The sequence below is a fragment of the Tiliqua scincoides genome, chromosome 1 (assembly GCF_035046505.1).
Source record: "Tiliqua scincoides isolate rTilSci1 chromosome 1, rTilSci1.hap2, whole genome shotgun sequence".
Lineage (NCBI taxonomy): Eukaryota > Metazoa > Chordata > Lepidosauria > Squamata > Scincidae > Tiliqua > Tiliqua scincoides.
Window position 1 is genome coordinate 308,843,480 of NC_089821.1, and position 20,769 is coordinate 308,864,248.

The window sequence follows — 20,769 nt, forward strand, 5'->3', positions numbered from 1 at the left end:
TCAAAGTGCCAGTTTTGACATTTAAAGCCGTACACGGCTCGGGTCCAGGGTATTTGAGGGACCGCCTCCTTCCATACAATCCAACCCATCCTCTCAGATCATCAGAGGGGGCCCTTCTGAATGTGCCGTCACCAGTGGAGGTGAAGGGGATGGCGGCAAAAAAGAGGGCCTTCTAGGTGGTGGCTCCCTGTTTGTGGAATTCCCTTCCCCTAGAACTGAGAACATCTCCCTCTCTAGAGTCCTTTCAGTGGGGGCTTAAGACCTTTTTATTTACACAAACCTTTTAATGCTGACACAAGGGGGCATGGCCTTTTCTTCTTTTTGGGGGGGGGGAACTAATTGTTTTGTTTGTGTTTATTGTTTTTAAATGTTTGACTTTTATACTTATTTATATTTTTTCATGGTTTTCATATTTTATTTGCTAGCCGCCTTGACTGCTCCTTTCTGGAGCACTCCAGAATTATTATTCTACAGAATTATTATTCTACTAATAAATAAATAAATCAGAATGAAGTTGTTGATCTCTTTAGTAAAATATGCAACTTATCCTTTAAAATGGCCATGGTGCCAGAGGATTGGAGGACAGCAAACGTCACGCCGATCTTTAAAAAGGGAAGGAGAGGGGATCACAACTCTTAACTCTAACAACACCAGGCCGCAGGTTGTGTCTGTTGTCTTGTGTACTTCCTGGGGCATTTGGTGGGCCAGTGTGAGACACAGGAAGCTGGACTAGATGGGCCTTTGGCCTGATCCAGTGGGGCTGCTCTTATGTTCTTATGCTCCCTGGGGCATTTGTTGTGCCACTGTGAGATACAGGAAGCTGGACTAGATGGGCCTTTGGCCTGATCCAGCAGGGCTCTTCTTATGTTCTTATGTTCATTTTGAACTGGTTCAGAGAAGAGCAACAAGGATAATCAGAGGGCTGCAGAACAAACCCTGCAAGGAAAGGTTGAGGGAACTTGGTTTGTTTCACGTAGGGAAGAGCAGGCTAAGAGAGGAGATGACAGTGCTCTTCAAAGACCGGAAGGGCTGTCATGGTGTGTTGGCAACTTTCAGTCTCGAAAGACTATGGTATAATGGGCTGTCATATGGAAGAAGGAACAAATGTGTTCTCAAATGCATCTGAAAGTAAAACTAGATTCAATGGGTACAAATGGCAAGAGAGGAGCTTCCAGCTGGACATCAGGAAGAAATTCTTGGTGGTCAGGGAGGTTTGGGAGTGGAGCAGACTGCCAAGGGAAGTGGTGGATTCTCCCTCACTGGAAATCTTCAAGCAGAGGCTTGATTGGCACCTGCTAGAGATGCTCTAGGAGGATTCCCTGCTGCAGGCAAGAGGTTGAAGCAGATGACCTTGTAGGTTCATTCCAACTCAATGATTCTGTCATTTCTGCGACAACATGAAACTCACTACATGATCTTGGGAACAATTTAGTAAGCAAGTTTACCTCCCAGATCTGCAAATGGAATTTGACCAGTAAATAGTCTTGTGAGTTAGGGTTGCGCCCCAGCATGACCAAGGCATGTGGAGCTATGCACATGGAGCAGGGATAGAGAGCCTGGTTCTGTCTCTGAAACGGGTTCCTCAGCAGGCCCCAAAATATGCTTGACCACCCTCAATCCACCCCTCCCTCCTCTCTCCACTATAAAGGCCTTTCCCTTGGCATTGATCTTGTCTGCCTGCACCTATTTTTTCTTGCCTATCTACCCTACTCTTACAGTGCAATGAATCCTATGCAGATTTACTCCTACTGTGCTCAGGCTCCCAGGGCTTGCTCCCAAGAAGAAGGTGGGGAAGGGCAGACCAAGGAGAGGATATAAATGCTTTTAGGGCTAACATACAAGTGTGGAAGTGTAGCTTGCCTGAGACGCCTGAGGGGGGACATGATTGAGACATACAAAATTATGCAGGGGATGGACAGAGTGGATAGAGAGATGCTCTTTACACTCTCACATAACACCAGAACCAGGGGACATCCACTAAAATTGAGTGTTGGGCGGGTTAGGACAGACAAAAGAAAATATTTCTTTACTCAGCATGTGGTCGGTCTGTGGAACTCCTTGCCACAGGATGTGGTGATGGCGTCTAGCCTAGACGCCTTTAAAAGGGGATTGGACAAGTTTCTGGAGGAAAAATCCATTACGGGGTACAAGCCATGATGTGTATGCGCAACCTTCTGATTTTAGAATTGGGTTATGTCAGAATGCCAGATGCAAGGGAGGGCACCAGGATGAGGTCTCTTGTTATCTGGTGTGCTCCCTGGGGCATTTGGTGGGCCGCTGTGAGATACAGGAAGCTGGACTAGATGGGCCTATGGCCTGATCCAGTGGGGCTGTTCTTATGTTCTTATGTTCTTGCAGTCATGCAAGCACGGCCAGGAAGAGTAGTCCCGCTTCTGCAACATCCAATGAGAGAATATATACATAAGACTCTAATTTGTCTCTCTAACTGCTGCTATACAACACCTGACATTCCAAAGGCATTGCAGGGTTTTAAGAGAAATAAGCACATAAAAGGTGAAATCAATCCTTAACAGTATTACCTTAAAATCCATCCAGACAAATGACTATTCCAGGTGTTCTTGTTAAGCATCCCCCATAAAATTGAATAAAGAACGTCAAATGCAAATTGTGAAACTTGGCTGACGTTATGCAAAATTTTGTTTCAGCTCTAAAACTGCAACACAGGCAGCTGCAGCCTGGAGAAGCATGAACTGCCCTTAGCTTTCCAGAAGAGGCCCCTTCCAGAGTCCTTAAAGCACTCTAGAAATTCCCCCAAGTTGCAAAAGCAGTTTGGGATTCAGTACAAAAACATTGGAAACAGGAGTGGTGAGTGTAGTGGGAAGCAGACCACAAAAGGACCAGAATTGCATGAATTAAAATCCTGGCCCAGCCAGGAATCTCACTGGGGCAAGTCTAGCCTACCTCACAGGGTTGATGGGAGGTCAAAGTCAAAGGGCAGAGAACCAAGTGTTTGGAGAAAAGGTGGGATGCATCAGTGGTGTAGCTAGAAAGGGGGCTAAGCACTAAGTTTTGCAGGGAGCCTCACCGCAGCATGCAAAGGGCCCCTCCCCATCTCCTTCGGAGCCATTCCAGGTGGTGGGAGCAAAACGGAGGTATACACCTGAAAAACTAGGTACTTTGCACCCCCTCTAGCTACGCCACTGAGATAAATGGTAGAAACATGTGAGCCTTTTGTGAGCTTACTTGGCTGAGTTTGGTTTTTTTATCAAGTCTTTTTTTTTTTTTTAAGCCACCTCAATTCTTCTATTTTGCAGAAAGGTGAGTAAATGTTGTTGAAATAAAGAAATGAATCTAGGCATCTTCCACAAATCTTCCCTTTTAGAAGGTCCTCAAACTTATTTTCAACAAGGAGGAGGTCTCAGGGGTAGTTTGGAGGATCTGGGGCCTGGAGGGGTCATCTTTTGAAAGACCAGCTCTAAGAAAGTTTGGGAGGAAGGTATGCAAAAAGATTGTGTACACCCCATTGGAACCTGGCCACTTATCAAAGAAGTGACCCCAAATATTTAGTGTTTGAGGTAAAATGTTCCAAACACCCCCCCCCCCCCAAGGATGGTAAAAATATAATAATGCATTCCATAACAGTCATTTTGCAGGCCTCTTATGGTACCTTCCTCCCCAAGTCTGCCATTGGAGGCATGTCAGGACAGCTTGACCCTGCCATTGTGTCCAAAAATATGCTTATAGACCCTCTTGATTTCATGTATAGCCTCCAAACATGGTTTTGAATGTGGCAACCAAACTGGAGGATCACAGGAGCATCTCTAAGACAAAGGTCAAAATCAGAAAGAGGACAACCTGCAGACTTAAAGAGCTCTCTCTCTCTCTCTCTCTCTCTCTCTCTCTCTCTCTCTCTCGGATTACATCTTAAATTCCGACAAATCAGATTTAGGAGTTACTGAAACCAAAATTGATCCATCTCTCATCCCAAACTTTGCAATACTTCTGCTGTCCTGACATCGTTTCGATAGTGAGCTGTATTATCAGATTAGGAGCGTCCATTGTCTGTGGCCTGCTGAAAAGGAAAAGGAAGCCAAAGGACTCAATGAGGCTGGCGGGATTCGGAACCTTTTAACCTGGCTGAAGCACTGTTGGGCCCCGTTATGCAAATACCTCCAATCCTCTGCTAAGTTCCCTGGAAATAATTTTCTTGAATGACAGGTTTATTCAGCAAGGATTCAGTTGGTGATTAATCCCCCTTTGATCTAGGGTATTTCACTTAACTAGCAGTTACCTCGTTCTGACATAGTGCAACCGAGATTAGGGGGACGTCCAGGATGCAACCAGGGTGTGCGTTTCATTCTCCTGAACTGGGTTCCCCCCCCCTCCCACAAAAAAGGGGCCCTGGGTTGTGTCTGCTCACGGTATTTGGAGATGGCTTCTGAGTTAAAAAGTCAATTGAATAGCAAATGGAGTTTGGCTGTTCGACAAGAGCCAGACGATGCCCCGGCTTACAGGAGGAGGCTTTGTTTGGCTAAGAAAAGCAGCATCTCGTCCTTGGAGTGAAAAAGGGAACCCCCAACATGTGACACCCTGGAAGGACAGTCAGGCACCTGCTTGCTGCCCTCAGGCCACTGGGCTTTGTTACGGCCCTGGTCCACTCCTACAACAGGGCAGCCCGAGAATAACTGGTTTCCTTTCAGGGCTGAATAGGGCTGTTTTGCTCTTCACCTGACTAGTTGTGGTTGTGGAGTTTTTTTTCTCCTATCCCAGAGTCTCAGGGGAGGTGGGACCAGCCAGGTGCAGTGGGCACCCCAGCAGGGTAGTCTGGGATAGAGTCTTGGATTAGGGATCCTGTGCTCATCTGAAGTAAGCAAGCGTCCTTTGTGGAAGCAGAGTGGGTACCTAGAGACAGTCGGGTTCAGGGGTGCAGGCTGGTGACCCCATTGCATGACAAAGTCTCCCTCAAAGGCTATCAGGTCTGGGATTGGTTGAACAATTTGGCGGCCTCAACCCTGGTTTGGTGGGAAGAAATTGGGGTTGCATGGTGATGACCTCAGGTTTGAGCCAGGATGGTAAACCCCAGGAGTGAAGCAATGGGGCTCTTGTCTCCTCTGGGGTAGATGCCTGCATTAAAGATGGGAGACATTTCATTAGTTAGGAGCCATTTCATGCTGATTGTTGCATTATTTAGTAAAAGTGGCCCATTTTAACCAAAAAGATATCTGATCTCCTGTTATTTGTGGAGTGTTGCCATGGCAATGACATCCCTTCAAATGCAGAAGGTTCTGGGTTCCATTCCTGACCGCATTTCCAGGTAGCCCTGACAACCACCCTTTCCGCCTAGAAGCCTGGAGTCCTGCTGCCCATCCGTGAACCAGTGGCCTGCCTCCAACAAAAGCAGCTTCACACAAGCAAAGCCCAAGAAATGTAGAACTTCTGGGGCCAAACCAGGCATGTTGAACTGTCCCTGTAAACAAATGGCATCCTTTGTCCTAACTGTGAAACAGAGCAGTTTTGCAAAAAGAAAAGTAAAAGAAAAAAAAAAGTAAAAGACAGGTCGATGCAAATAATCCATACCCTTTGCATTTATAATATCTCTGTTGAGCATATTCACAAATGGGGCCTTGATATCTGCACATTCAGCATCCTGTATTTGCAGCACACACACACACACACACACACACACACACACACACACACACAGTTCAATAAAAGAAAACGTTCACTGTCTGCGCTTCTACTCTGGCCATTATTATTATTATTTATCATGTCATTCCTGAAAATAATTTAGTCGTATGGTGGAGAGTGCCAAAAATTTATGGGCCCCAGATGCCAAATGACCTGGTTACACCACTGCTTCAGCCCACTCCTGCTTTGCAATCAGTCCCTTGTTGAAAATGAGTTGCTGACCAACCATTCAAAGCATGCGCATTTTCGGTGTGGGGTTGTGTGAACACAACTCAGTTCCAGATCTTTTCTTTCTTTCCACACCCCCCCCCCACCATGTCCTGCCAGTCACAATATGTTGACAGAGACCTCCTGAGGATTTCAGCCTGCCAGGAAGCTGGAGAGCATCTGGATTGACACCGTGAGACTTGCAGCAGGTCCACAGGCCCCCCTCATCATCTCTGGGTCAATAATACATAAACTAAGAAGGATTTAAAACCTAGACAGAAACAGCTTATGAACTATTACAGTGTAGTGGGCTTTACAAACAAATCCCCTTTTAAGAAATACCCAAATCTGGAGTTATGTGACAGTTTGCAGAGGTGGCCGCTGCAAGAACTGCGGGGAGAGCTTGGAAATCACATTGTGCAAGGACTTTGGGTTCCGAACTGTGGCTTCAAAAACTCTCAGCCTCCAGGGACACTCCTTCCTTCCTTCCTTCCTTCCTTCCTTCCTTCCTTCCTTCCTTCCTATGACTGGCTTAGATGCCACTGTAAACATAGCGAAAGTTAGACCAGAGTAATAATAATAATAATAATAACAGGTATTTATATACCGCCTTTCTTGGTCTTTATTCAAGACTTTATTCAAGGCGGCTTACATAGGCAGGCTTTATTTAAATCCCTTATTAAATAGGGATTTTTACAATTTGAAAGAAGGTTCTTTCTTTCAAGAACCACTACATTCAGGTGTTTCATTCCGATCTGGCTTCACATTCTGGCCTCCATCCTCCCATGCTCAGAGCAGATGGAATTGCTCGGCTTCAGCTTGTCAGCTGCTCCAAGGTCGCACGGTGACGGTGGCCTCGAACTGGCGACCTTGTGGATGTTATCTTCAGGCAGACGGAGGCTCTACCCTCTAGACCAGACCTCCTGCCCTCCCCAGAGTAGTCCTGCTTCACTGCTCAATCCCTGTAATCCTCACCACACTTTCCTGGGAGTAAGGTGTCCCACATAGTCTGAAGCACTGCTTGAAGAGGCCCTAAATCAGGGGTTGGCAACCTATGGCCCATGGGCCAGCTTGTTGCCAAACAACTTGCCCCTTTGAACTCCCTGAAAAAGTTGCCCTAAATTATCCTGGAGCTCTCCCCATTTTCAGCATCAAATGAACACATTCTGCTCACTCTTTGCAGGTACTGTTTAAATCAAGAAGGGGTCTGGAGGGCTCCTATCATGCAGTGGCATAGGTACAGGGGGTGCAAAGCACTAAGTTTTGCAGGGAGCCTCACCGTGGCATGCAAGGGGCCCCTCCATTTTGTTCCAGTAAGACTCCCTGTAAAGCTTAGAGCTTTGCACCCCCTCTAGCTACGCCACCGCTGCCATGCATTGGGTACATTTTTGTCTACCTTTCTTTGAAGTAAAAACAAGGCCATGCACAAACTTTAAAAAGCAATGCAAACAACAGCCTAGAGCTGCAATCCTCTATACTCCTGGGAGTAAGCCCCACTAATCACAATGGGACTTACCTCTGTGTAGACATACACAGATTTGTGCTCTAGGGAGCTAGCATCTTTTAAAAAAAATCTATTAGAATAATAAATTTTCTGCTGCCTGAATATTTCCATTAACATTTTTTTTTCTTAGCTTCAGCTACAAGACAATCCTTGCAACTCTGGATCTGTATTCTCGATGCCTGGAAGCATGTTCTGTTCATGGGTATGCAACAGATGAAATTGTTTTAGCAACTCTGGAGCTTGTGTCTGGTTCAACACCTTTATCTCACCTTTCCTCCAGGGAGCTCAGAGATGCGCACCTTCTTCTCCTTCCCACTTCTATCCTTACAAAAACCCTGCGAGAGAGTGACAGGCTTGAGTTCACGCATCTGGTATCATTGCCAAGCAGGAATTTCCCCCTGAGTCTTCCCAGTCCTAGCCCATCAGACACATCTGCTTCTGCCCACACTGGCTCTTCCATTTGCCTCCCTGTGGCAAATGATCCCCTCCCCCCTTGCAACTTTTAGGACTTCTCGCTGCATGTATCAGGGTCATCACATCATGGGTTTCCCTGCCCTTGACAGCAGCAGCCCATGACGTTGATTGGGACTGAGGAAACTCACTGTGTGATAGCCCTGACTTCTGCCATTTGGCATTGCCAAGGTAAAGGGCTGTGGCCGATATCTTCACCCTCAAGGGACTCGCTCTGTCCGACACAGGCAATGCACTCTGCAAGAAATAGCAGAGGAGTGATAGGGTGCGAGGCTCTAGGCCAAAGGCTGGCCATTTAAGAACCCTGCCCTCCTCAAGAGGGGTGGAGCTGAGAGGCCCAAGAAGTATGAAAGTGCTCAGTGGGGTGATGAAACTCCCCCTGAAGCAAGTTCTCTGGACTCTGTCCAGGGTCCTGAAAGGCCTTCCTGGAATCACCTTGTTTGCTGGCATCTGCTCCACCATTGAACCTTGTTCACTTGTCCTCTCCCTCTGACCCAGACTGCTTCCTAGACCTCTCAACCCACCCATAGGCTCAGCTTCACTAGAAATGGACAGTTTGCTCTGCTCTCATCTCCCTGAGTGGCCATCACCAGCTGACAGGTCTTGTCCCCTTGTTCTTGGAACCACCCCCTGCCCCCTCCAGGCACCTCTAGGCCCTGTTCATATCCCATCAGGCTGGCCCCACCAAGATACCATTCATTAGATCAGTGGTTCTCAAACTTTTAGCACCATGACCCACTTTTTAGAATGAGAATCTGTTAGGACCCACCAGAAGTGATGTCATGACCGGAAGTGACATCATCAGGCAGGAAATTTTTAGCAATCCTACCCACACTTATCCAGGAATAAATCCCATTTACTATTATTGTTACACAGATACACAATAGCCTGTTAAAAGTATAGATCTGTAACATTTGTCCAAATGCAGTCACATACCATGGTAGCATCAAGTCTACTATATTAAAAATAGAAATGAATGGGGACCCACCTGAAATTGGCTCATGACCCACCTAGTGGGTCCCAACCTACAGTTTGAGAAACACTGCTTTAGATGGTCTCTGCATCCCAGGTTCTCCTGAGACCTAGCAACCCGAGGGTTATAACTCATCGTTTCTAGTCTAGGATAGGCTCCAAACTCTCTTTCCCTCCTAAGATTAGCAAAGTGGCAAGTGAAGAATGGCTGTGGATTCTCAACAGCTGATACTCCAGATTCTCACTACTCAGATAGACTGCTCCAGTTCAGAAGCTTTTGCACATAAATCTTACTGGCCAATGCTGCCACTAACTAACAATCACATGGGTTTAATTTTAAGCTAGATATACTTTTGGTGTTAAGGTGCAGACCCAGAACCAACAAGAAGCTGGGATGGTTCCACGCAGTCTGGCTTGCCCCCATACTTATGACTCTGAGCAAGCGGTGATTATTTCATCTAGTCCTTCAAAAATGTATTCCATACTTCAAAGAAAACATTGCATCATTTAAGTAAATAAATAAAAATACAGAATGATGATATGAGATGCCCATTTTGTGCCCTTGTTGGGGTTGAATTCAGGGCATGTTCCTGAATCTTCCCACTCCATGGTCCCAATCCATGAAGGTTGCACTTTTAACCATTGTGTAGTGGGATTGTTTTCAGCAGGGAGACGGTTGTCAGCAATATAACAAACATGACCTGTAGACCAGTTCTAAAGGCTCTAAGCGAGGTTGATCCCTGCCATTCCTTTGCACAGCCTGTTTTGCTGACTATAAGAGGTTAACCTAATGATTTGGAAAACACAGCATTAGGAAAGCAAGAAATGATCATGTTGACATTATTTAAAATAAATGAGTATATTGTTCAAAGGCCATGTCTGCCCCCTGGTGGTGACAAAAATCACAGCTACAATGTGTGCTCTCTCTCTCTCTCTCTCTCTCTCTCTCTGTAAATTTATTTTGCCTTGCTGGAAATTGTCAATATAACATGATATTAGGGCATGGATTTCTGATAGCAAATTTCTGGTGATCACACTGCTCAGGCATTCCTGAAAAAAATGCCCTTGGAGAACACAAAAGAATTACCCGGCTTCTAGGGAACCACTTTTTATATTTCTTTATGACAATCTGGGAATTCCTCCTGATTGGAATAAGGCAAATTCAGAGTAGTGGCTCAGGCTGAGATGCAACAGGCAGCCCCCTCTGAAGGTATTTCCTATTTCTTTACTCAGCGTGTGGTTGGTCTGTGGAACTACTTGCCACAGGATATGGTGACGGCATCTGGCCTAGATGCCTTTAAAAGGGGATTGGACAAGTTTCTGGAGGAAAAATCCATTACTGGTTACAAGCCATGATGTGTATGTGCAACCTCCTGATTTTAGAAATGGGCTATGTCAGAATGCCAGATGCAAGGGAGGGCACCAGGATGCAGGTCTCTTGTTATCTGATGTGCTTCCTGGGGCATTTGGTGGGCCACTGTGAGATAAAGCTGGACTAGAGGGGCCTATGGCCTGATCCAGCATGGCTCTTCTTATGTTCTTAGCCGCCCTGGGTCCCGTTAGGGAGAAGGGCGGGATAAAAATAAAGTTTTATTATTATTATTATTATTCTTAGGAAGTTAAGGAATTCTACTAGAAGTGATTCTACCAGAAGTGATTGTGAGGAGCTCCAGAAGGATCTCTCCAAACTGGTAGAATGGGCAGCAAAATGGCAGATGCACTTCAATGTCAGTAAGTGTAAAGTCATGCACATTGGGGCAAAAAAGCAAAACTTCACATATAGGCTGATGGGTTCTGAGCTGTCTGTGACAGATCAGGAGAGAGATCTTGGGGTGGTGGTGGACAGGTCGATGAAAGTGTCCACCCAATTTGCAGCAGCAGTAAAGGCCAATTCTATGCTGGGGATCATTAGAAAAGGTATTGAGAACAAAATGGCTAATATTATAATGCCACTGTGCATCAGTCATGAAGGAGGCTATCCATGCAATTAAAACTAAAATATTCCCAAGTTGAACACATGGACTTGGCATCCAACACTCTCCTTGCCTGCTGGCTAATATTATAAAGCCATTGTACAAATTGATGGTGAGGCCACACCTGGAGAATTGTGTCCAGTTCTGGTCACCACATCTCAAAAAGGACATAGTGGGAATGGAAAAGGTGCAAAAGAGAGCGACTAAGATGATTACTGGGCTGGGGCACCTTCCTTATGAGGAAAGGCTACGGCGTTTGGGCCTCTTCAACCTCGAAAAGATATGCCTGAGGGGGGACATAATTGAGACATGCAAAATTATGCATGGGAAGGATAAAGTGGATAGAGAGATACTCTTTACACTCTCACATAACACCAGAACCAGGGGACATCCACTAAAATTGAGTGTTGGGAGGGTTAGGACAGACAAAAGAAAATATTTCTTTACTCAGCGTGTGATCGGTCTGTGGAACTCCTTGCCACAGGATGTGGTGCTGGCGTCTAGCCTAGACGCCTTTAAAAGGGGATTGGACAAGTTTCTGGAGGAAAAATCCATTACGGGGTACAAGCCATGATGTGTATGCGCAACCTCCTGATTTTAGAAATGGGTTATGTCAGAATGCCAGATGCAAGGGAGGGCACCAGGATAAGAACATAAGAACATAAGAACAGCCCCACTGGATCAGGCCATAGGCCCATCTAGTCCAGCTTCCTGTATCTCACAGCGGCCCACCAAATGCCCCAGGGAGCACACCAGATAACAAGAGACCTCATCCTGGTGCCCTCCCTTGCATCTGGCATTCTGACATAACCCATTTCTAAAATCAGGAGGTTGCGCATACACATCATGGTCTCTTGTTATCTGGTGTGCTCCCTGGGGCATTTGGTGGGCCGCTGTGAGATAAAGGAAGCTGGACTAGATGGGCCTATGGCCTGATCCAGTGGGGCTGTTCTTATGTTCTTATGCCACTAACTAACAATCACATGGGTTTAATTAATCACAAGCCATGATGCATATGTGCAGCCTCCTGATTTTAGAAATGGGCTATGTCAGAATGCCAATGCAAAGGAAGGCACCAGGGTGCAGGTCTCTTGCTGTCTTTTAAATTATCTCTCTTTTAAATTATGTTTTGAATCTGTTTCAACCTGTTGTAAGCAGCCTTGAGTCCCTTCGGGGAGAAAGGCGGGGTAAAAATAAAGTTGTTGTTGTTGTTGTTGTTGTTGTTGTTGTTGTTGTTGTTGTTGTTGTTGTTGTTATTATTGTCTTGTGTGCTCCCTGGGGCATTTGGTGGGCCGCTGTAAGGTACAGGAATCTGGACTAGATGGGCCTATGGCCCGATCCAGTGGGGCTGTTCTTATGTTCTTATGTACTAGGTCAGAAGCGCTTGAAAGCTCCAGTCATATTTGGTGGAGAAACGTGGCAGGGTTACTCATTTCCAGCGAAAATTTGTTACAAAAGGGGGAGTCCTACACAGTCATACAGAGGTGCAGCTGATAACATCCATACTGAGCAAACAGGAGCCCTTGAGCATTGTATTCAAATATTTCTCATAGTTCTTTCATAGCACACAATACTGGAACTAGGCTGCCTGGGAAACAGTTTCAAAACTGCAACAAAAATTAAAATTGACTACTGCACTTTAATAGCTTTAAGGCCATTTACGACTATATTGAATGGCCATCATCCATGACCATCACATGACCATCACTGCTTGGAATGGCTTCAGCAGCAAATGGGAAGGGCCAGTTGCATTGCACATTGCAATACTTGCAGCTCTTATCACCTTGCCACCCCCTGTAGCTATGCTGCTGATGGGAGTTACTTCCGAGTAAACATGCATAGGATTATGCTGCATGCTAATTGAAGGCAGTTAGAGAGAGCCTGTTAAAATAGTAACGAGGCACTTCAGAACACGTGGGACAAGCTGAATCGTACCAATATTTGGAGATCAGGGTGTCCAAAGGTAAAGTGCTGCCAACAAAAATAGACAATGGTGTGAATCCCACCAGGTGTAGACCAGCCAAGGATTCTTCCCCCCCCCCACCCCCATAGACCAACACTGTGTATCAGAAAGGTGCTCTGGGACCCCAAAGAGCAGGCATGGTCTGAAACTCCTCCAGGAGCTGTATTCCCATCAAACACTAAGAGCTGCACTGGAGGACTTGGCTCCACTCTGGCAACTCTGGGACAGCCCTTGACTCTTACCCAGGCTCCTGTCTTGACAGTATCCAGATCATAAGAACATAAGAAGAGCCCCACTGGATCAGGCCATAGGCCCATCTAGTCCAGCTTCCTGTATCTCACAGCAGCCCACCAAATGCCCCAGGGAGCACACCAGATAACAAGAGACCTCATCCTGGTGCCCTCCCTTGCATCTGGCCTTCTGGCATAGCCCATTTCTAAAATCAGGAGGTTGCACATTCGCATCATGGCTTGTAACCCGTAATGGATTTTTCCTCCAGAAACTTGTCCAATCTCCTTTCAGAGGTGTCCAGGCCAGATGCCATCACCACATCCTGTGGCAAGGAGTTGCAAAGACCAATCATACGCTGAGTAAAGAAATATTTTCTTTTGTCTGTCCTCACTCTCCCAACACTCAATTTGAGTGTATGTCTCAATCCATGAAAGGACCTGTCCTCTAATTCCCTGACTGTGGAGTTTTTTTCAGTAGCCTTTGGTGAAAGGCATCATGGCTTGTAAAGGTAATGGATTCTTCCTCCAGAAGCTTGTCCAATCCCCTTTTAAAGGTATCTCGGCCAGATGCCATCACCACATCCTGTGGCAAGGAGTTCCACAGATCAACCAAATGCTGAGTAAAGAAATATTTCCTTTTGTCTGTCCTAACCAGCCCAACACTCAATTTTAGTGGATGTCCCCTGGTTCTGGTGTTATGTGAGAGTGTAAAGAGCATCTCCCTATCCACTCTGTCCATCCCCTGCATAATTTTGTATGTCTCAATCATGTCCTTGGATCTCTCCTAGATCTCCAGTTGGACACTGCAGGTAGCTCAACTCTTCCAACACACACCTGTTGGCTTCCCCCAAGCAGGTAGAAGAGTGATAAGCAAATAATTTTTATGTAGGCAGAATTTCTGGGAATTGTAGTTGAATGAAGGGGCTGAGAATTCTCTGCTGGAGAACCTTGATACCCCCATCACACAAAATTCAAGCTGGGTTGCGTAAATATGAGTGACTGCTCCAGCACCTAACCTTGAACTGCAGCAGTGGAGTTGCGGCCTCTGCTTGCCCTGCTCTTTGTGACATGAGTGTGGACCCGTTTCTTGCCCTGGCACCTCCTTGGAGTCATCCTGCACTAGCATCAAACAACCCGCAGTGGTGCTATGATCAACTGCAGGTTTGAGCTGGCAGCCCCAAGAAAGAAAGAGCCAGGAAGTTGCAGGTGCAATTACGAGTACCTTGCCCAAAGCCCCGTCACTCAACTTCAGTTCTGTTCCTACAACCTGGAAGAAATGAGACTGTTCTGCCCAATATGTCTTGTCTTGTGCTTTGAGCAGCTCACTCATCCCGGACAGAGAACCCCTTGGCACCAGCACAAGGGAACAAACTCACCCCTCCTGGCACCAGCACAGGGGGACAACTCATCCCTCTTGGCATCAGTACAGTAATGACTTGGGTCTGAACTGGGTGTCACAGCCCTTGCGGATGCCCCTGCCCTCAGGTCCCCTTCCAGCCTTGTGTGATTCTACCAAAGCAGTGGAGGGAGGAAGAACTGGTGCAAACCCCCCCCCCCCCCACACACACACACTTCATTTCATGGCCTGTTTTACAACCTCAGCAGCTAAGAATCACAGCAGTTTATATAATCATGAAAATGGATAGAGAGATGTTTTTCTCCTTCTCCCATACTATTAAACTAGTGCTAGTGGATGGCAATGTGCCCTCATGTCAGATGCTGGAGGGCAGCCAAAGTAAGGGGGTGCTGTTGTCATGCCCAGTTTATAAGTCTCCCAAAGGCATCTTGTTGGCATTGTCACATCGTCTCCAGGCCTTGATGGAGGGGATGTTCCAGTGGGTCATCGGCTGGTTCCTGAGCCCACCTATATGCTGGATTTTTTAAATTTGCTTGGCAGTGGCTGCTGCTCCTGCAATTTTATTTTTAAAATTGGGTTTTAAAAATTATTCTTTTATTGCTTGAATATAAATCCTGGAAATAGGTATACAGGTGCAGCCTATTTATCCACGGATTTTTTATCTGCAGATTTGTCTCAATGAGAATGGGGGGGGGGGAGAGAATGGGGTGGGCACACACACCTCCTTTGCCTCCTTTGCCCTGTGCTGGAATCTCACTCCATTTCCAGGCAGCCCAAAACACTGCAAAAAGGCTCTGCAAAAAGCCCAGGTAGGGAAATAGCCCTGGAGCCCTGGAAGAGGTTCCCCTTGCAAAGGAACAGTAACACTCCTGGAGCCCCTGAGCCAGCAAAGAGGCTGAAGAGGGGAAGGGGGGGCCGAAAATCTCTGTAGCCAGAACAAGTGCAGCAAGGTGGAGCTCTCTCTCTCTCTCTCTCTCTCTCTCTCTCTCTCTCTCTCAGTCACTCACTCACTCTCACTCACACAGGGGCAGGTGTGGTAGCAACAGAGGGGATTGCTTTAAAAAACCCAGGGAGTGTTTGCTAAATTTCCCCCCCCCCATTGAGATGGTGCAGGCAATCACCGACACAAGCAAACCCCCCCCCACCATGGTGCAGGCAATCACCAAGCAAACACAAGCAAGCCTTCCCACCAAGCAAAGCATAAGATTTAGCCTACAATCCTCTCCACACTTTTCTGGGAGTAAGCCCCATTGACTACAATGGGGCTTACTTCTGAGTAGAAACGCATAGGGCTGGACTCTTAAAAGATCAGCTGAAAAAAGCTGGGCAGCAGGCAACAGGGAAGGCTGAGTATGGCTGAGGGGAGGGGATTGATAACAGCTGCCTTAGTTTCCTTCCATCCGGAAGTGTCAGGCTGCGGTGTATTTGCATAACTCTATGGAATTTAGCACAATGCATTTTTTGTTAATCGTGCCAAGTCACGGAACGGAACTAACGCGGATAAATAGGCTCCACCTGTAGTAGAAACTCTCCTAACAATAAGGAGAATTCCATTGTACATTTCCATCCAAACCCAAATTCAAGGAAAGCAAAGCAAGAGGTGCTTGTGAGGAGGTGCAGGGCTGAGCTTTGACTTTGTCCTGCAAGGCTGGAGCCCTCAGGAGGGCTTTGACTTTGTCCTGCAAGGCTGGAGGCCCTCAGGAGGGCCTTGGCTAGCAGCCAACAAAAAAACCCACTTCTAGATGGTCATGCAGCTTCCTGGAATATTTGCTGGCAGTCAAGAAACAGCCACTCAATCAACACTCTTGACTGATCAATTGACCACTTCAAGAGAAGTTTGTAGATTGAGTTGTGGGGCTTATTGTTATCATTTCTTATTACTTATATCATCAAGCTTGTCAACTGCATGCCCCAGAGTGACCTGCACCCAAGTAGCTTACAGCCGAAATATCAACAGTGGGGAAGCTGGGAGAGTGGACAGAAAGAGGAGATGGACATAAATGCTATGACACAAAGCAAGTGTATCAGTTGCCTGTAAAAAAAATTAAGGCATGCATTCCAAATATTGTACACAGTATTTACTGGAGAGTAGGCCCCATAAAACACAGTGGGCTTGACTTCTAAGCAAAGGTTATAGGACTACAAGTCTCTCTTCAGAGTTATGCTTCCATTTTTATAATGGTTGTAATATATATCACACTGTAAGTTTTAAGACCACATCAGGCCAGGGGAGAAGGGGGTGGACTGGTTTATTTTGCCAAATAAAACAGCACTTTAAAGAAGACATTTTTATTATAATTCCAGGTTCAGAATTGTGTGTGTGGGGGGGGGGGGGGGTCAAATCAGTGGCATAGCTAGAGGGGGTTCAAAGCACTAGGTTTTGCAGGGAGCCTCACTGCAGCATGCAAGGGAACCCTTCCCCTCCCCTTCATTTTGCTCTTCCCACCTGGAATAGCTTCAAAGGGGAGGGGGAGGGGCCCCTTGCACGCTGCAGTAAGTTGGTGAGGATCCCTGCGGTGAGGCTTCCTGCAAAACCTAGTGCTTTGCACCCCCTCTAGCTATGCCACTGGGTCAAATCTGACCTGAACCCAAGCCAAAAATTAATATTATTATTAATTATTATTACTAACAGTTTTTATATACCGCATTTCAACAAAAAGTTCACAAAGTGGTTTACAGAGAAAAATCAAATAACTAATCAAATACAATCAGAAATGTAAGAAATAGCAACTACTTCAAAAGCAGTGATTGATTCATCAGGATTCCAATGCACGAGTCATTTTTTCCCCTGTTGTTGTTTTATCCTGGTGCGTGTATTTTGTTTACAAAACCCATTACAGATTTTTTTTTTAAAGCCCAGTTACAAATAATGATTTTTTTCCCCCTCAAACTATTAGAATTGTATTCATCTGAGATCTCTGATCCAAGGAAAAGAGTTTGATGTTTTTCTGCAAGAAACGGTATCTAAACCAATTCCAAACCGGTTCAAAGTGACTGAAGGGGTTCTTGTACCGCTGTTGGAAATGAAGGACTGAACCGTGAACCAAACCTAAATTTGTAATGGTTTGGTTCAGAAGTGAAAAAGTGGTACGCATTATTCTGAAGAAAGGACTATTCGGACACAGTTTCTTGCCTGTTAGCAAATGAAGGGCAATGCCATTCTCAGAAAATTTTTTTTAGAAAGACAGCCTTCAGCTCCGAAACAGAACAAAATAGTCCTTTCCACATTTCCTCACCTTTTCAACAGGTGTGGTGTATCTGTTACTGCACCAGGGCAGTGCTGGGGCCTGGACGTGAAACCGTAGACCTCGCACGCGGGACCAGCTGGTGGCACTTTGGATTCAATTAGCTCGCTGAGTGGAACTGCCAGCGAAACTGAATCCGACTCAAACAAGAGAAACTAGCAAGCCAAATTAATAGAACGAGATCCTTTTACAGGCTTCTCTAACAGTCCTGATCACAAACCTTGAAAAGCAAATTGGAACAAGCAAATTGCTGTTGAGAAATGCTTTCACCACTCGCTTGCGGCCCGTCATAGCTGGGAGTCAGAGGTTGGAGGGGGAAAACCGTCTCGGCTTGGCGTTAACAAAGGGAGCATTCTTAGAGCAAGTGAGTCCATTCTGTTTATTGAATGATTGTGCCGTAGGAGGCAGTAGCGTAGCTAGAGGGGGTGCAAAGCACTAAGTTTTGCAGGGAGCCTCACAGCGGCATGCAAGCAGCCCCTCCCCTTCAGAGCCATTCCGGGCAGGGGAGCAAAACAGAGGCAAATGCCCGCTGAGTTAAACCTACTCCAAACCAAAGCAGACCAATCCTAGGCAAGTCTTCTCAGAAGTAAATCCCATTTGTCTGTGCTGCTCTGTGAAATACTGCATGCACTGATGGTATACTGTAAGATGCTGACTAATTATCAAAGCAATAGTCACAACCATAATCACCATCATAAGGAAATTTAACAGGGTGAAATTCTGGTCAATATGAAAAATATCTTCACAGCAGATAGAGAAAAATTTTCCACCCTTTCCTATAACATTCGACCAACACACTTCTCACAGCACATTGACCTCTATGTACATAAGAAGAGCCCCTCTGGATCAGGCCAAAGGCCCATCTAGTCCAGCTTCCTATATCTCACTGTGGCCCACCACAGTGGCGTAGCTAGCGAGGGGCAGGGGGCAATCCACCCCAGGTACCAGCCTTGTAGGGGTGACACCACAAATGACCCAACATCGCTAACTTAGTGGGGGTTAGGAATAACCCCATCATGCCATATACCGTTGGAGAATGCAATGGAAAAAACCGGAGTGAAATCTCTCCTTTCCATCAAACGTTATGGCCAAAAAACCAGAAACCAAAAAAATGCATGGAGCCCTCTGGAAAGTGGAATCGAGCCATATCGCGTATTTACTCGCAAGTAGGCGAACTTGTCTTAGTCCATCAGAAAGAGCAGGCTGAGAGGAATAAAATGACACCAGAATGGTTCCTATTCAATGAAAGTAGCCCCCCCCAAAACACCCAAGAATAAAGTCCCTCCCTCCAAGCTGGCAAATGTATTGAGCCCTATGGAAAGTGAAACTAAGCCACATGGTCACATTTACTCACAAGTAAGCAACCGTGCCTTGGCTCCTCGGCAGGTCAGGCAAAGGGAAATGTGAGGCCACCAGAATGGTCCTGATCTGATGGAACTGGAGCTCAACAAATGCTCAAGAAGGCAGCCCCCCCCCCCCCCATAAAAAGAATAAAACAGCAGTGGTTCTCACACATTTAGCAACGGGACCCACTTTATAGAATGAGAATCTGTTAGGACCCATTGGAAGTGGTGTCATGATCGGAAGTGACAGCATCAAGCAAGGAAAATTTTTAATAATCCTAGGCTGAAATCCTACCCACACTTAACAAGGAATAAATCCCATTTACTATCATTGTTAAAAGAATATACATAGTAGCTTGTTAAAGTCTGTAACATTTCCCCAAATGCAGTCATATACCATGGTAGCATAAGAACAGCCCCACTGGATCAGTCCAGCTTCTTGTATCTCACAGCGGCCCACCAAATGCCCCAGGGAGCACACCAGGTAATAAGAGACCTGCATCCTGGTGCCCTCCCTTGCATCGGACATTCTGACATAACCCATTTCTAAAATCAGGAGGTTGCACATGCACATCATGGCTTGTAACCCATAATGGATTTTTCCTCCAGATATTTGTTTAATCCCATTTTAAAGGCATCTAGGCCACATCCTGTGGCAAGGAGTTCCACAGATACTCTGTTCTCATATAGGAACTCATTAGCTGCTAATGACAGGAGAGAAAATACACAAACCCTGATCATATTTCAAGATAAGGGAGAGCCCAATTATCATGTGGGCTACCCTTTCAGCAGTGTCACCTCAGCATTGCTCAGCAGCTGAGAGCCCAAGGGCCAGATAAAAAGCTTCTGTGGGCCGCATCTGGCCCCCGGGCCTTATGTTTGACAACCCTGACGTAGGTCATCCTACTGACTGCTGCTTGGAAGGTTTTGCGGAAGCTATCACTACTGGAGTGAACTCTGGGGGTCATCATGCTATACCGGTAGGACTTTTTATCAGCAACTTTGGAACCCACAGATTTAACTCATTGCAGTTTCTGAAGTACCTTCCAGTCGAATCCAGGAGGCTTTCTATCTCTGTCTCATCTACCTCACAGGGTTGTTGTGAGGACAAAATAAGGGGAGGAACCATGTACACCACCCTGAGCTGCTTAGAGGAAGAGTGGTATAAAAATGTGAATGAATTAATTAATAATTCATAAGTTTTTGTCACCCCATATGACATGATTAATTGTTCAATTATTTATTAATTAATAATTAAATAACTAATTACATTGTGTGGGGTGACAAAAACTTCTGGCTTTTGGGAGACTGTTCTGGGTTCTGCATCTCTATTTCTAGGGCAACTTTGACATCCGAAGCAGAGTGAAGCAGGGCTGTGTTCTTGCACCAACCTTGTTTGGGATTTTCTTCGCTGTCCTGCTGAAGCAGGCCTTTGGAACTGCAACAGAAGGCATCTATCTCCGGACCAGATCAGACGGAAAGCTCTTCAACCTCTCCAGGTTGAGAGCAAAGTCCAAAGTCCAGCTGAAATGTCTGCGTGACTTCCTCTTTGCCGACGATGCAGCTGTCACTACCCACTCTGCCAAAGATCTCCAGCAGCTCATGGATCGTTTTAGCAAAGCCTGCCAAGATTTTGGACTGACAATCAGCCTGAAGAAAACACAGGTCATGGTTCAGGATGTGGATTCACCTCCCTGCATTACAATCTCTGAGCATGAACTGGAGGTTGTCCATGACTTTGTGTACCTTGGCTCAACGATCTCCGACACTCTTTCTCTCGATACCGAGCTAAACAAGCGCATCGGTAAAGCAGCTACCACGTTTTCCAGACTCACAAAGAGAGTCTGGTCCAACA